This window comes from Polistes canadensis, unplaced genomic scaffold (genome assembly GCF_001313835.1).
Source record: "Polistes canadensis isolate GaletaPanama2010 unplaced genomic scaffold, ASM131383v1 scaffold_3, whole genome shotgun sequence".
NCBI classification, from domain to species: Eukaryota; Metazoa; Arthropoda; class Insecta; order Hymenoptera; family Vespidae; genus Polistes; species Polistes canadensis.
In genome coordinates, this window is record NW_014569550.1 from 1,644,593 (window position 1) to 1,660,309 (window position 15,717).

Sequence of the window (15,717 nt, forward strand, 5' to 3'; positions counted from 1 at the left end):
AAACACGTATGTGAAAGTAAAAAAGAAGAACTAAAATTAATTACAACCGTACTCTACACTAATATCATAGATGTGAATGATTAAGAGAGACAAATGAATTGTCCGTTGATTAATTAGTAGAAATTTAAATGAAGCAAAATAGGAAGGAAATAACAAAAAAAAAAAAAAGGTAAAAAAAGAGATTTACGAGTTGTTCACACGAGAACGTTTTAATAAATGGTAATAAAAAATCGTAATGATACATTAGAAACGAGAATTGAAGGAAACGTTCAACAACGATGAATAATAACGAGGAAAAATGGGATAACACGAAGCAAGGTTTATTTCAAAGTATCTTCTCATCGAATCGAGAAAAAGAAGAAGCGATCTGTGATGAAAGGGTGCTAAAAAAGGTTATAGTAAAAATATGGCGAGGGTAAATAGCTTATCATTTTTTCCCTTTCTATCCTTATATTTCTCTTCGTTCGTAGAAGCCAAGAGAGAGAGAGAGAGAGAGAGAGAGAGAGAGGGTTTATGCAGAGATTTCCGCATGAGCTTTCTCGATGTAACAACGTTGTTTCCTGCACACAACACGACACATAACGATGACAAAAGAATCTGTTGTGTTAGAGTGAGAGAGAGAAAAATAAAGAAAGAGAGAGAGAGAGAGAGAGAGAGAGAGAGAGAGTGACAGTAGGTCGCAAAAACGTGTATACCGATATGACGTTACCACGCCCTAATTTCTTTCGTGCGACAAAGCGATTACAAGGTTGCGCGCGCGCGTACACTTGCATAGTCCATCGGCACGTTAAATCTTTCTTTCTCTATCTCTCTTTCTCTCTTTTTTCAATCTCTTTGTATCATCCGTATAACGTTCGATCGACCACTAATTCAATATGCTTTTAACGTTACCGCACCGTTTACGAACTTGTTCTTTCTATCTATTTTCAAGAGAATCGTTCGAGTTGAAAGATCGAAATGGTTCCACTCGTGTTTTAATTCATTCTCATACGTACATTCTAAAGTACTCGTTTGAAAATGAAATATTGATGGAAAAAGCTTGTTCGATCTATCTTCTTCTTATTCTTCTTATTCTTCTTCTTTTGCTTTCCCCGTTTCTTTCATTTCATCGATTCGATACTTTCACCTTTTTATCAATTTTCGACAATTTTTTTTTTATACTTCCAAGACGATTTTTAAAATCACGATAATTATATCGAAAACGAATAAATAATCGACACGCGTAATCCGTTTTTATTTATTAATCAAAATCGAGATAGAAATGTAATATATAACTTTCTTTGATATACGAAAAAATCGATTTAAAAGTGAGTGATATTTACGATAGCAAGTAGAAATGTTTCTCTTTGGTCAGACGTACTTAAATGGCGAAGCATTTATATATATATATATATATACATTATTATAACAATGGATTATATATCGAAAATATTGTAAAACTTCAATTAACGTTTCATTTAATTTTACAATTATTTATATTACAAAATCAATTCTTGCAATCTTATGACTTAGACTACTGTCATAATAACCGATACTTACTACAGTTATCAAAAAATGCATCGAAAAAAGAAAAAAGCAAATTTTATCTTTGAATATTACTATATTCGAACGAACTATGTTCCTCAAAATCAACGATAAAACCATTCGAAAACCTACGAACAATAGCAAACGTACGAAATGCTTATGGACATATGCTTGGTGCATATCTTTTAGGTATCGTAATCATGCATCCAAATAACGAGTACGATCGTGCTGGACATACTGAATACGTTTAATCGTAGAACTCGACACGATTGCGGTTGACAAAACGCGATAAGAGTTTGACGGTTCGCAACGTCGGCATGAAATTCATTACCGCTCACCTTGAATATAACAGTGGTATACTTATGTATGTATGATTGAATGAATGTTATTCTGCAAATCGTTTGAAAGCTAACAATTTGATTGTCCATGTTCGATAAATTGTTTACAAAAGATAAGTTTTCCCCATGTCAAAAAAGATTACTATAATAATCGGTCCCTTGTTATTAAATAATCAAACGAGAATATGGCAAATCGATAAAGTATACAAAATGGGGAACAAATGAAGCAGAGTCGATTTATGAAAGAGGAGACCGTGACAAATAAACGTCCCGAGAGTATTTTCTCTCTCTCTCTCTCTCTCTCTTTTTCGTATTTATGTATCACAATCATATCCAATAATGTATCATGAGACACGATACGATTTGAAAACAGCCAAGATATGTGATTGCATTGATTATTATTTTATGTCATGACCTTAACGTCTTGGATACTTCACCCCATTCTATATTTACATATAATATACATTATTGCAAAAACTAAGAAGAAAAAGAAAATTAAGATGGATGAAGAGGAGACGGGGAGAGAATAGATAAAAAAGATAAAAACCTGTGTGTGTATTTATCCACGTGGCAAGGACACCAAGATAAAAATAAAAAATTTACAATATCAACGAACGAGCTCAATTCCTAACGTTGTAATTATAAAATAATGCCAATCGGAAAATAGGATAATTAAGATTACGAGCTATATATGAAAAAGCGATATATGCATTTCTTGTCAATGTCAAATAAGTTGATAATTGACCATCTAGTTTATCATCGTCAATGTTCCGAACGTAGCAACGTATAATTTAGCATTTCTTGTCTCTTCCCGATGCATTATAGGTTTTTACCTTCATATTACAGTATTAATTATTGAAGGATTTCATTCATAATTTTTATTATTTTTTATACAAAAAATAAAATCTCCTCATATAAATGAATATAAGTAAATGTCTATTATAAAAGCCCGAGTATTCTTGATAGATATATCAAGTTTTGTAAATGAAAATAATAAAATAAATTAAATTAAGCAGATTTGTAAAGAACATTACGGTGTTCTCCTCTTGTTACAATGCAAACACTATTCTCTCTCTATCTCTGTATTAGCCATTTTTTCTTACAAGTGAAGTTTGCTTGTGTTTACGTCAAAATGTATCAATATTAGCGTGATATCATTGAAGTTCCTACGTCCATTTGCCGAATATAGTATCTATAACCGATCGTGTGTCAGAACATGTTGTGTCCGTAGGTTGTTGGTAAACCACATGTCATCCACGGTAGAAAGCTATCGATCAAACTGTTAAAGCGGTTGCAGAAGCTTTAAGACTTTTTTTTTCCTTCCCCCTTTAGAAGGAAAGTCGAACGAGTAAGAGTGTCGAGCTTGTCGTTAGCTTGATTTTTTTTTTCTTTTCTTTTCTTTTCTTTTCTTTTCTTTTCTCTTTTCTTTTCTTTTCTTTTCTTTTCTTTTCTCTTTTCTTTTCTTTTCTTAAGGAACATGTCACGAAAAAAACGCCAAAGAAAAAAAGGAAAAAGAGAAGAATATGCCGCTTTAAACGACACTTTGGATTACACGTTCTTTACTATGTCGTTGATGGATCAACGACAAGCTATGTATTTCTTCCTAGCTGCACTCGTATTCCACTTTTCTCTACTTAAGAAGATACCCGCCCCCCCCCGTCCGTCCGTCCGTCCGTTTAGCTTTTTATGTTCTACCGACAAGATTCGAGGACAAGTTTAAAGATCGGGACTTAAGACTCTAAAGCTAGAATTTTCGAGCATCTGGCTGAAAATATTTTTGGACATGCATGCTATACTGCAATAAGATAACGTGACTTGAAATTATTTTATCGAGTGGAAAGTTCAATTCATTTCCAATATCTCAAACCAACGCATCCTCGTACAACAGGGTTTAACCGGTAAATCCAAATTTTATCTCTATCAAATTCCATAGTTGAAAAAGACAAAGTAATAGAAAAAAGAAAAAAAGAATAGAAATCGAATTTCAAACGCAACCTCCGCAAAATTATTCGTTATTTTATTTTCTCTTAATATTATCTGCTTGAACAGGGAACTTTACGTTCGTTCCCGAGTAAAATACGATTAAAGAATAGAAAAATTTATCTTGTTGAGAATCGGTGCGTATAGTCAGTGTGGTTTTTAAGGAATTTAAGGGAAAAAATAGAAAAATAAAACGGAAAAATAGAAAAAGAGAATGGGAGAAAATGAAAGAGAGAGAGAGAGAGAGAGAGAGAAAGATAGGAAAAAAATGTTTCGTTCAACGCGAAGAAGACGGCTTGCAAATTACGCGCATGAATGAACCGTAAAAAGCCTTTTTTATTGCGACGCTCTGATGAGCACAAGAAAAAAATGTACGATATAATACGAGAGTTGGAATGGATGGATGGTTGGTTGAAAAACCAGGTGGATTTAAACTTTTAGGGAATAGTACTTCGGCTTGACGATTCATGCGACGATTTATGACATAAATTATTCGACGTTTCATATCTAATATTTAACGTATTATTTGTAATATAAACTATGCATATATATATACACATATGAAACAAAAGAACGTTACTAATCAAATGAATGATCGTGTGTTATAAGCAATAATATTCTATAGATGTAAAGAAAACTGAAACTGATCGTTAAGCAAATTTAACAATAATAACAACCTCATACAAATAACTCAAATCTCCGGCGGCTTCTTTACTTTCCGATATTAGTTTCTCGATTATGTTCTCCTCTCTCTCTCTCTCTTTTTCTTTGTCTTTAAGTCTCGGTTGTTTTAATCACTCGGTAAACTCAGATAATTTACCGTGACTCAGACTATCTAAACGAAATAACTGTTGTCAGTGTGTCGTAGCGGTGTATATTACGGAAGGTCGATAAGTTTTTTCAAAGTAATTCGCGATTAAACGAAAGGGGGATGGTGGTGGTAATGCATATAGCACTAATTTTCTTGAAAATCTTCAAAGGCTATTTGTATTACTTTTATAAGATGAAAACATCGTAGAAGTATCGTCAGCCTTAATAGCCAAACATAAAACAATGAGAAACAATTACACGTTTTACATTTAAGGACTCCTACTAAGAAATTTACTATTAATGAACGAACAAACGATTGTGTACGTATAAAAGAATAAAACGTGTTTCAAAACTTTAACTTTATAGAATAAGTTTACTTTAAGTACTTATTTGTATATAATACTTATTACACTAAATTCGCTGTGTGTGTGACAAACAAACATTACAAAAACTTTAATTCCCATGATTGATACGCAAAAAACTTACTTTACAAGTGATTTTCGTAAAGTCTTACATCAGTAGGTATATAACCCATGAGAAACCGAGAGAATATTTTATCGTGTTCGAATCTCGATCAACAATATACACCCGACGAAGTTAGAACGCTAACATAAGTCGAAGTAACGAAGACCATTGAACGCAAGCAAACTTCCTCGATGCCCTCGCGTTCCTAAAACTTTTCGAGAATACTTGCTTTACCAAGGAACAATGAATAAAATACATATGTATATATGTATATTGCGTAGCTTTTAAAACGAAGGATACATGGGATAAAGAAAGAAAAAAGATTATAAAATAAAAAAAAAAAATATATGTAAAGAAAAACACATCGAAGGTAAGTAATGAAGAAAATAACTTGTATCTCTCTAATTCTCGTAATTAAGACATGGTAGGTAGCTTGTAGTATTCTGTCAAGGGAATTTCCGCCTTCCTATACACTTGAGATTCATTACTGATTTCATTAAAAATACGCTCAAACCATAATTTCTTTCCACAAAATATACTCTAATGGTAAATATATTCTGAAAAGAAAAAGATTTGAGGAAATGGAAAAATGGCAAAAATTTAACATATTTTTGAGGGGTTAATATACCGGTAGATATACAAATAAATAATTGAATTTATATATTAAAAATATTGGAAAATGGATGGCATCGTTATTTCAGTGAACACAATAAATAATATATTATCATGATGATATATGTATAATTTTATATTTTTGTAATCGTATAAGGTGTTTGCATGAGAATATTTGTGATCAGTCAATATTGTGTTACAATTTACATCATATATAATATTATCGTGTTTGTGTTAAGAAAACTGCGAAAGGAATAAAATCTATGAAATATCGAGTAGTTTAATAATAACCTAAAGAGAAATCGTTTGATCTCGAATGTTGAAAAGGACGTAAAAAGGAATGAAAATACGAAAACAAAATTCGCAACGAATGTTCTTTCTCACCAGCGATATTTTCGTAACTCCTACGATTTTAACTTACGCGATCATCTTCCAGTCGAAAGATTTTTCTTCCTACGGGATATCGTTATTTCTTTTTTTTATTGTTATTTACACAAGAGAAAGAATATTATCAACGTAACGGAAGAATGCTTGTTGCTTCTATATTGACTGGCAATTTCAATTTAAAAATACTTTCGTCCAACTGAAAATAAAGAAGAAAAGAGCCAACGAGATACAAGAGAAAAGGAAAATATAGAAGAGGAATGAACTGTGACGTCAAATAAAAAGGAAAATATTCGACATTTTTTGAAGTTATTTCTAACGGACTGCATTAAAGATAGCGACACATCATTTTCTTACTTTTAATTCGAATCTACCTTTTTAATGATTTAATCATGACAAGTCGCGTACATTTCCAAACAAAAAACAAAAAAAAAATGAAAAGAAAAATACAATGAATGAAAAAATTCATACGAAATGAATAAACATCATTAACGCAAATCTTTCATAAACGAAATTTGTTACATGATAAATTGTTAATTACGAGAGAAATAAAATGTTCATTAAAATTGTTCGCATGTACATACCAACGAAATAATCTTGATTAATATTATATTTGATTTGATTTCCATCGTTGTCCTGATCAAAATAACTCGACGAATATTCTTCTCGAGAACAATATTATCGATCTTGAAGATGAATCAATTTCCTACTCTTTCATGATGAATAGGAAAAGAGTGAAAGAAAAATAGGAATGAGAGAGAAAGAGAATGGAAAAGATTTAGATTTATTGCAATACGCAACTCGAAATTTGTTGCCATTGCCAGAGATCGTAGGTTTGCGTCTGGTTCAGACATTCCTCTTTCTCTCTTTCTCGTAATATAATCAATTCGCGATTTCAAAGCATGCAATCGCACCTAAAATCACGCCAAGACGATTATGGTCGTTAGTTTTATTTCAAATGAACTGGGTAGACATTAATAGACACGAAATTTAAAACATGTACTTTACTTATTCACTCTCCATCTCTATCTCTATTTCTATCTCTCTTTCTCACTTTAACCGTCCTTGCTTTTATCTCTCTAGTATAACTCGATCAAGAATTTCCACGCACGTACGATCTCAACGCCGCACATAGCATTTAAATGGCTTTTGACTATCTATCTCGTGCGTGCAATTTCTTCTTACGAAACCGAAAGATCGTTAACCCTTTCGCGTTTACTCTCCTCTTATAAATTATCCTTGAACGTTCGATCTTTGACTCTTGAGTATAAATCGATTCCATCGAGCATGACAAGGAAATGATGGGGAAAAAGAACGAAATACTTTCACTGAAATACGTTCGACGTACATCCAAGTGAATTCCCAAAAGATTCAATCGTAGTTGAGTTCAACGGCATATGAACATGATTTACGATCGATGCTTTCAGATGATTTACGACGTGCAAGGACACGAATTATCGTGATCTATTGCTTAGAATACACACGCGTTATCGTATTATGAATCTGCTAAGTATATCGCGATTGTTTTTTTATAAAGTATCCCAAAAGCCACCATAAAGAATTCCAAAATTATATACATTTTTTATTTGGCAAGGTATTTGGAGTGACAACATCGTAGGCTCATACTTTTTTAACGACACTATAACTGTTGAGATGAAAAACTAAATATTATAATTGTACACAAATAAACCAATCATTTATCGTTTTTTGTTTCCCCTTTTTGTTCATAAGGAGACTTTTGGGAATTCTTGTATAGATAAATCGAGATTATCTCTAATATAAGATTGATAATTGATTTCAAAAAATAAATCTTTTACTTTCTTCTATTCTAATCTTTCGAATTTATCGTTCCTTATTCAAGAAAATTCTCCTTAGAATCTTTCGTTTCGAACTAGTCCCTCAGGGTTTACATGGGAACAGCATTATGCCATCTTACTTTCAAATATATCCTCGCATTTTTTATACGAACTTGAAGGTACCGTTAGAAACTCGTCGAACTTCCTAAGAGACTTTCCAACATATGCAAGATGTTACTTAATGTATGGTACATAGAAATCGTGGTAGAAATGATATTCACATACGTAACTACTTTACAAGTATATTTAAGATATATAAATGATAAAGAAATAAACAGGGAAAAGGTGGAAGGAGAAAGAGAAAGAAACAAGAAACTGTAAAAATGCAAAGGACAGAAAGAAAAAAAAGGAAGAAAGAAACCAACGTGACGTAAAATATTTACGCGGTTACACGTATCTTTGTACTTTCGCACATTATTTAACAACGAAAGATGTTCTAGAATGATCCTAGTATTCGCGTACCGACGCTTGCGAGGAATGTTTTACTCGCCACACCGACGTGTTTTCTTTGTTAGAAAAGAAAAGGAAGAAAAAGTATAAAGAAACTGTGTAAAGAAAAATGAAAAATATTGTTTTTTTTTTTTAAAATATATATACGGCAGATATCTTTTTCGCATCGAAATATCAAAGATATGAGAGAAAAAGCATATGGTAGACGTAATGTCAGGCTTTGTCTTGGAACGTTGTGCATCGATGATGATGGATTTCCATTCTCACTTATAATTCTACTTTGAGAAAGGTGATATATAACACGTAAAAATAAAGAAAAAAGAAAGATAATGAATAATCCCTTGATGGGGTATACTTTTGAAGAGCTTCTTGTAAAATAATTTTGCCTGACTGATGAATGCGATGAAAAACGATTACGGTGAAACGGTGATGAGTGATCGCCGATTGATGTATCAATTACGTGAACGTGAATAGGAAATAAAAATAAGAAGTAGGGAGAAGAAGAGCGTGGAAGATAGATGGATTAAAAAAAAAAAAAAAGGATAAAAAAAAGAATAAGGGAGAAAGAGAAAGGGAACGTAAGAAGTAAAACTTAACGGCGATAGTTACTTACTGATGCTAAATTAAACACTTGTTCAATGACCACAAATAAAAGTAGTGTAGATACATAGATTATCTTTATCTTTATCTCTCTCCTTCTCTCTCTCTCTCTCTCATCATATTCTTTCTTTAAACGTACAAGACGAACCATAAATTTTTTCGCGTAAAAATTCTCAATTTCGAAAACTTATGACGAATCGTAGGAAAGTGTCAAATCAAAGGGTTATCAAGAAGAAGAAGATGAAGGGAGAAAAGAAAAGAAATAAAAATACAACTTAAAAGGAAGAAGAATAAAAACAAAACAATAAAAATCTTTAAAAAAAAAAAGCTTCTCTCAGGAAGCTTTCCGCGTACCGTCGTCGCTTAATTTCAGACACGCTCGGGATTTCGGTGAATCTCATTAAAGAAACCTTTCTCTCATCGCTTTTTCGTCGTCGTTTTCGTCGTCTTCGTCTTCGTCATCTTTGTCTTTGTCGTTATCGTCGTTATCGTCGGCTTATTTCCCTCACATCGTAGTCGTCATCGTCATCGTCATCGTCATCGTAGTCGTCGTCGTCGTCGTCGCCTTCGCCGTCGTGCTTCACGCAAGCACATATTTTTTCGGGCACGTTCTCACACGAAACACATTACCACCCCGATGCTCGGGATCTTCACTTGATCGTTATCGTCGTAATTTTTGATAACCTAATAAGCTCACTTTTCTATTCTTTTTTTTTTTATTCTTTTCTTATTATAAATGTACGGACAGAGAGGGATAAATAAAAGAAAAAAAAAAAAAAAAGAAAAAGCTTTTCCAAAGAGATCGTGAACTACCCTTTTATCTTCGAGGAATTAAAAGAAGAAAAGAAAAAGAGAAGAGAAATAAGAAGAAAAAAAAAAAGGTAGAGATAGAAAAAATACCGAGGAGGAGGAGGAGAAAGAGAAAAGGGCGAAGAATAAGAATAAGAATAAGAAGAAGGGAAAAAGGTAAAGGGGAGATAGGAAGAAGGGGTGGGGTTGAATGGGGGTTAGGGGATGATAGGTAAAAGGGTAGAGGAGGGAAAAAGAACAATAAATTCTTCTTACTCAGGTTATTCGTAGTTCGAACATCGTGCTTTAACGAGCATCAAAAAGTGAAAAAAAAAAAAAAGGACGTTATAATAGGATATAGAAACTTAATAATAATAATAATAATAATAATAATATTAATATTAATAATAATAATTTTGAATAGATATCTAACATATAAAATAAAATGATATGTTGACGAAAACGAGGAGAAACAAAACACATACGTCGTCGTCGTCCAGCAAGAACGCGACACGAGTTACTCGCCCCGCTGGAAAAAAGACCCGCGCGCTGCCCGGGACGACGCGCGACTGACCAACGAGAGCACGGCGCGAACGGCACGCGCGGGGGTGTGGTGGGGGAAACACAGAGAGTAAGAGAGAGAAGAAAGATGGTGGTGTGCCGAACGACGACGGACGCGCGTTCGGTTCAACGAGCGCGAAGCACCGAACAGGACGCGCGCGCGCACATGCACACACGCACACGCACACTGTGACTACTAGCAGCCAAGTAGACAGAGAGAGAGAGAGAGAGAGAGACAAACAGAGAAAGATGGAAATATATGAATGAATCGCGTAGCAAGTTTCTCGCGTTGTTATATTTACTAGAATTTTTCTTTATACATTTTTCCTCTATCATATATTATCCTTTTATTACTTTTTCATCTTACTCTTTTTTCTATTTCTTTCAATTTTTTTCTTCTTCTCTCATTGAAGATGAAAAGAGAAAGAAAGAGAGAGAGAGAGAGAGAAAGAGAAAGAGATATTGCGAAGAAACAGTGTAAGAGCGAGAGAAATAACAGTCACGACCGTAGCACATCGTTTTGTGGACTGGCCGTAGAGAAGCGCACACCGAATATTCTCGAACTCGAACGGAAACTACCGAAGTCAATTTCGCCGATACATTACGCGCGTACCTTCGCGATTTTTAAATACAATTTATGATGACTGAATTGAAGTGATACTTGATTAATAAATAATTAAGTAATTTAATATGAATGAAAATTGGTTTGTTTTTTTTTTCTTTCTTTCTTTCTTTTTATGGATTATTACATCGTATTACTTTATATTCAAATAAAAAAAATGACAATTGGTATTATGTTATAACTTTTCATACAAGGTACGAGAACTGCATCATAATGATGATTTAAAGAAAAGCTTCTTGGGGCTTTAGAATGTGGAAATGTCGGCATTTCGATCGTATTACGTTTTTCCTTTTCGACTTGAAAGGGAAAGGAGTAAGGTGTCTTTGAGAGATAAGGCTGTTATCGTATCTTTATATTCTTTTATTCCCTTCTTTTACTTGAACCTTTCAAATTTAGCCGCCATCGCCGTTATTCCTTTCGTCTCGTTTCGTCTCATTTCGTTTCATTTCGTTTACCATCTTCGATGAATCGTATATATATATTCGATTTGTTGGAAGTTTTTCATTGGACGTTACGTTTGGTCTTCTCACCATACACTTATATATTATACTTACACGCTATGGAAATTAATCGTGGTCTACACTCTTATGTAAAGCAGCTTACTGAACGTTTACAAATACGGCTCGCATATCGTATGTAAATGAAAGCAACAAGAAAATCTTTTTACGATACGTCGAAGCTCGTTATTTATTTCGAATCGCCATCGTCATTCTTTGCTTCGTTATTTCATTAGGGATCATTATTGTTATCTCAAAATTTGTAATTAAATATTATTCTGAAAATTGATCCAATGAAGTTTTACATGTAAGCATTACAAATTGTATGATCATTTATTTATATCCTCAATATTACAAAAATATATAATATTAGAAGACTGTTAAAGAAATAACACTTTGCAAATTTTGTAGTCATAAATAAGAATGATTAGATATTTTCTTTTAATTGTCTATCTATCTATTTATTAATACGATCCAACTCTTTCTTCACGAACTTTCGAGAGTTGCATAGCTGCATAAACAGAAATATGCAGTTACGACACGCGTTCCTTACGTTCACCGCCGTTGCATTGTCCAATAGCCGCTTACGGCCTATTACGAACTATTGCTGCTTTGCTAATCGAATAAGATTGATTAAATCATCAACTTCGGTTATATTTTTTATTAGATTCTTCTTTAATATAGCAAAAGCAAAATTAAATAAAATTTTAAATTGTCATCATATTGTAATTTTGTAGTTCTACTGTCATAATTATCGGCACATATATGCACAGGTATATGTACATATACACGCTCAGTACATATTAGTAAATAATGAATTGATTTTATCCATATATTATTTTCGAATAAAGTTTTTCAAAATAAGGAAAAATCGATGTAAGATGTTTTGCAAAAGATTACATGCATCGTAAAATATTTACGATATAACCGTAATAAATTAGGACGAAAACTCGTACATTAGACTGATACAGATAAGAGAATCTTTACGAGAAACTGGACAGTTCACTTTGATCACGTTAATCTTGTTTACAAAGTTCCTTCAAGTAAAGTATCGAAAATCGAATTACAACACATTGTCGATAGATCTTCGTGCCGTAAAAGTGTTAATCGGTCTAACTCATCGTAAGATTTCCAAGAATATGTTCTCTGTATACTTTGGTAAGGCCTTGTACAAACAAAATCAATCCATTCTTCTTTCCTTAGTAAACTTTTCTCACAGATTCAGTTATTACTTTCCGATTTTCTAACGATTTGTCTTTCTATGTACATAAAATAGAAATGTCTATGTAGAATGTTGATACTTTATATAATGGATTCATCAATTAAAAATGTACAAAAAATACGAAATTTAAAATAAGATGTTTCATGTCAGAACCATTCCACTCAGTGAAGACAACCGACTGCAAAAGATTAGAATATCAATTTCGTGAGTATGTTGCGTTGTCAATGACGTGTATTCAATTTGTTCTTACCGAACGAATGAAATGTCTATTATTTCGCCGTTTTATTACAAATCAAAAAGAGAAAGGACAAAAAACGAATATTCGTTGAAATATAATCAAGCTTGAAAACAATAGTATAAGCGTTAAAAAATACATTTCTATGAAAGATTCATATTACCGGAAGAGTTCTGAAGGATTCTCTTTAAAAATCCAAAAATTTAAATTCGCAAAAATAATTCCCGGACTCAATCAAAAACTTTTACGGAACGATTTTGATTAGATTGGATATACTCGAATTTTCTAGTTATATCGTTATCTCTATTCCGTTACATAAATGTCCTTTCCCACAAAAATATTCGTTAGATAGAGATAGATTGGGAGAGAAAAATAGAGAATATCCATATTCCAAACCGAATTGGAAAATTGCGGCTGAATTTGAAGGATTCTAAAAGATTTCAATGTTTCGCCGTATGAAACAAGTTACGTGCTAACTTTGAAATAATATTTTGCAATTAAAGGGGGGGGGGGGAAAAAAATAAAACTATGCTAAAGTTTTCTGGAATAATTTCCAAGCGAATTTCTAAGAGAGATAGTTTAATGTATCGTTTATACAAAGAGAAAAGAAAATACTTCTTTCTGTATTACTACAAATGAAAATTAAGGATATAGAGTACAGAGAATGATAACTATCCGTCTTTGTTTCATTGTTGTTATTATTGTTGATATAAGAGAAATTAGATCTTCCATTAGCGAGAGTAGTCTTATTCGATACGTGAAAACACGGATTACGTTTTTAGCTATTGTATGACGTGGGTTGTCATCGTGCTGTATAATTGAACGAAAATGTAACATTTTAAGAAGAAATAACAATCTCTTTCTCTTACTCTATCTCCTTTTATCTTAATTTCTTTTTGATTTCATAAAAATCATCAGAAAAACACTAACACTTATATTTCTCGTAGTGAAAGCATCGTTTAAAACTAAGTTAACTCGAAGCGATGCACGCGCTTACGACGAAAGTTGGCAAGTAAAATTGCAAGGTACTACGTTCGTATGCGGTTTGACGGGTAATCATGGATCTCATGTTACATATATGACATTGACATATATAACTTATTTTGCGACGTATGCTACAGGCATAAGTATACGGAAATAAAGTGGTTACATTTTAACAACAGATGTTATAAAATATACACACAAATATAAAATAATATAAAAGATGAAAAAATTTTTCAAAGGAAAAAAATAAAATAATGGATACAGTTAAGTAAAAAGAAAGATTCGTTAATTTAAAAGAAAACTTGTAATGGAAAGAAAAGATATGATGAACAAACACGTATAACTTTGTTATTTGTATCTTTAGAAAATAGCAAAAACGTTATTAACTACAGTAAAAGTTATTTGCTTGTTATATCGAATTGAACGACAAGATTCGAGACTAATCACTTTCGAGTGCGATAACTAAGCTAATTGTAGTCGATAATATTCCGAGTGTCGCTTATAAAGCTTATCTAATGATTACGATAATATAGAAAGGAAGGCGTTTCCGTTTACGTCACATCGTGAAATTTCTATTAGCTTTCGATTGAAGAAGCTGTTTGCCAAAAAAAGGTGCTTTGCTTATAACACGACTAGTTGTTAATCTTGTGTGCTCTCTCTCTCTCTCTCTCTCTCTTTCTTTCTCTAAAACGTGAATTAAATTATTCTCTATTAGAAGAGGAAGGATATATACACAATTATCTTATATACAATATTTATTATATCCTACCTATTTCTACTTGTTAACCGCATAATACAAGTATCTAACTCGTTTACCTATGTACATATATGAAATTAACCTTTATTATTTCATGTCTATTAATTACGCTTTTTATTAAAAGCAAACAAGCGTATGAGATATAAGAAATGGTGGGAAAAAGAGAAAAATAGAGAGAGAGAGAGAGAGAGAGAGAGAGAGAGAGAGAGAGAGAGAGAGAAAAATTAAAATACATCGTTGCAAAAGTATACGCCAACTTATTTCATCCTTATTTCGTTTTAACGAGCAAACCGAGAGTAAAGCATTTTTTATCAAGGCATATACGACGCCGATGCTGATAGAAGGCTTCGAATTAATTACGCCTCGTCGACTGACGAAGCAAGCGTGCACGATTGTTATTATATGTGAGCAATTTTCAAAGAATACGAGATACAGCGAGAGACAAGAGAAACAAAAAAGATAGAAAAAGATAGAAAAAAAGAGAGAGAGAGAGTAAACGATAGTTTACGATCCTTCGAGAATACCGCTTCTCAAGCACGTAGCATTTAAAATTCCATAAGAATTTGTATACTTTGAAGATTACCAATGTATATACTTTTCTTCTTTTTATTTTTTGTTCATTCTATTGATTATAATTATTAATAAAATTTATGATCTCGTAAACAATAAAATGTAAAAACTCACGATTTTAACATAATAAAAAAATTAATAGCATATTTTTTTTTATATATTTTTTTAAAAAATACCAAAATGCAAAGAGAGGATTTTAAATGAAACGTAAATTGTTTCACAATTTTATCCCTTTGAGTCGATTAAAAGCACACGAGTTAACGAGCATCATTGAGTTTTCGATCAAGAAAATTTTAATAGTTTTCCGTGCACACGGGATAACGCTTTATAGTGATGATAACAGAAGTATTCCATCCTTTTTAAATAAATACAAAAGTAATTTCAAGTGCGACAATTAAATATAACTCGTCTCATTAAAACAATTCATTTATATCGTTCTGCCATTAAATGAAATTAAAAAT

At 32.4% G+C, this 15,717-nt stretch overlaps 1 protein-coding gene across 5 annotated transcripts in view; it reads right to left on the bottom strand.

Moving 5' to 3' along the window:
• The window catches only part of LOC106785808 (cAMP-specific 3',5'-cyclic phosphodiesterase), a 325,274-nt gene that overhangs the window by 177,189 nt on the left and 132,368 nt on the right, over positions 1 to 15,717 (bottom strand). The window contains exon 1 of one of the 5 annotated variants that reach the window (XM_014746639.1): positions 10,294 to 10,367. The exons of 3 other annotated variants lie outside the window; for them this stretch is intronic. The gene's annotated coding sequence lies outside the window, so the exon portion shown is untranslated. Of the gene's footprint in view, positions 1 to 9,373; positions 9,782 to 10,293; positions 10,368 to 15,717 lie in introns of those variants that run through there. One more of the 5 variants, XM_014746631.1, reaches the window with a different exon arrangement.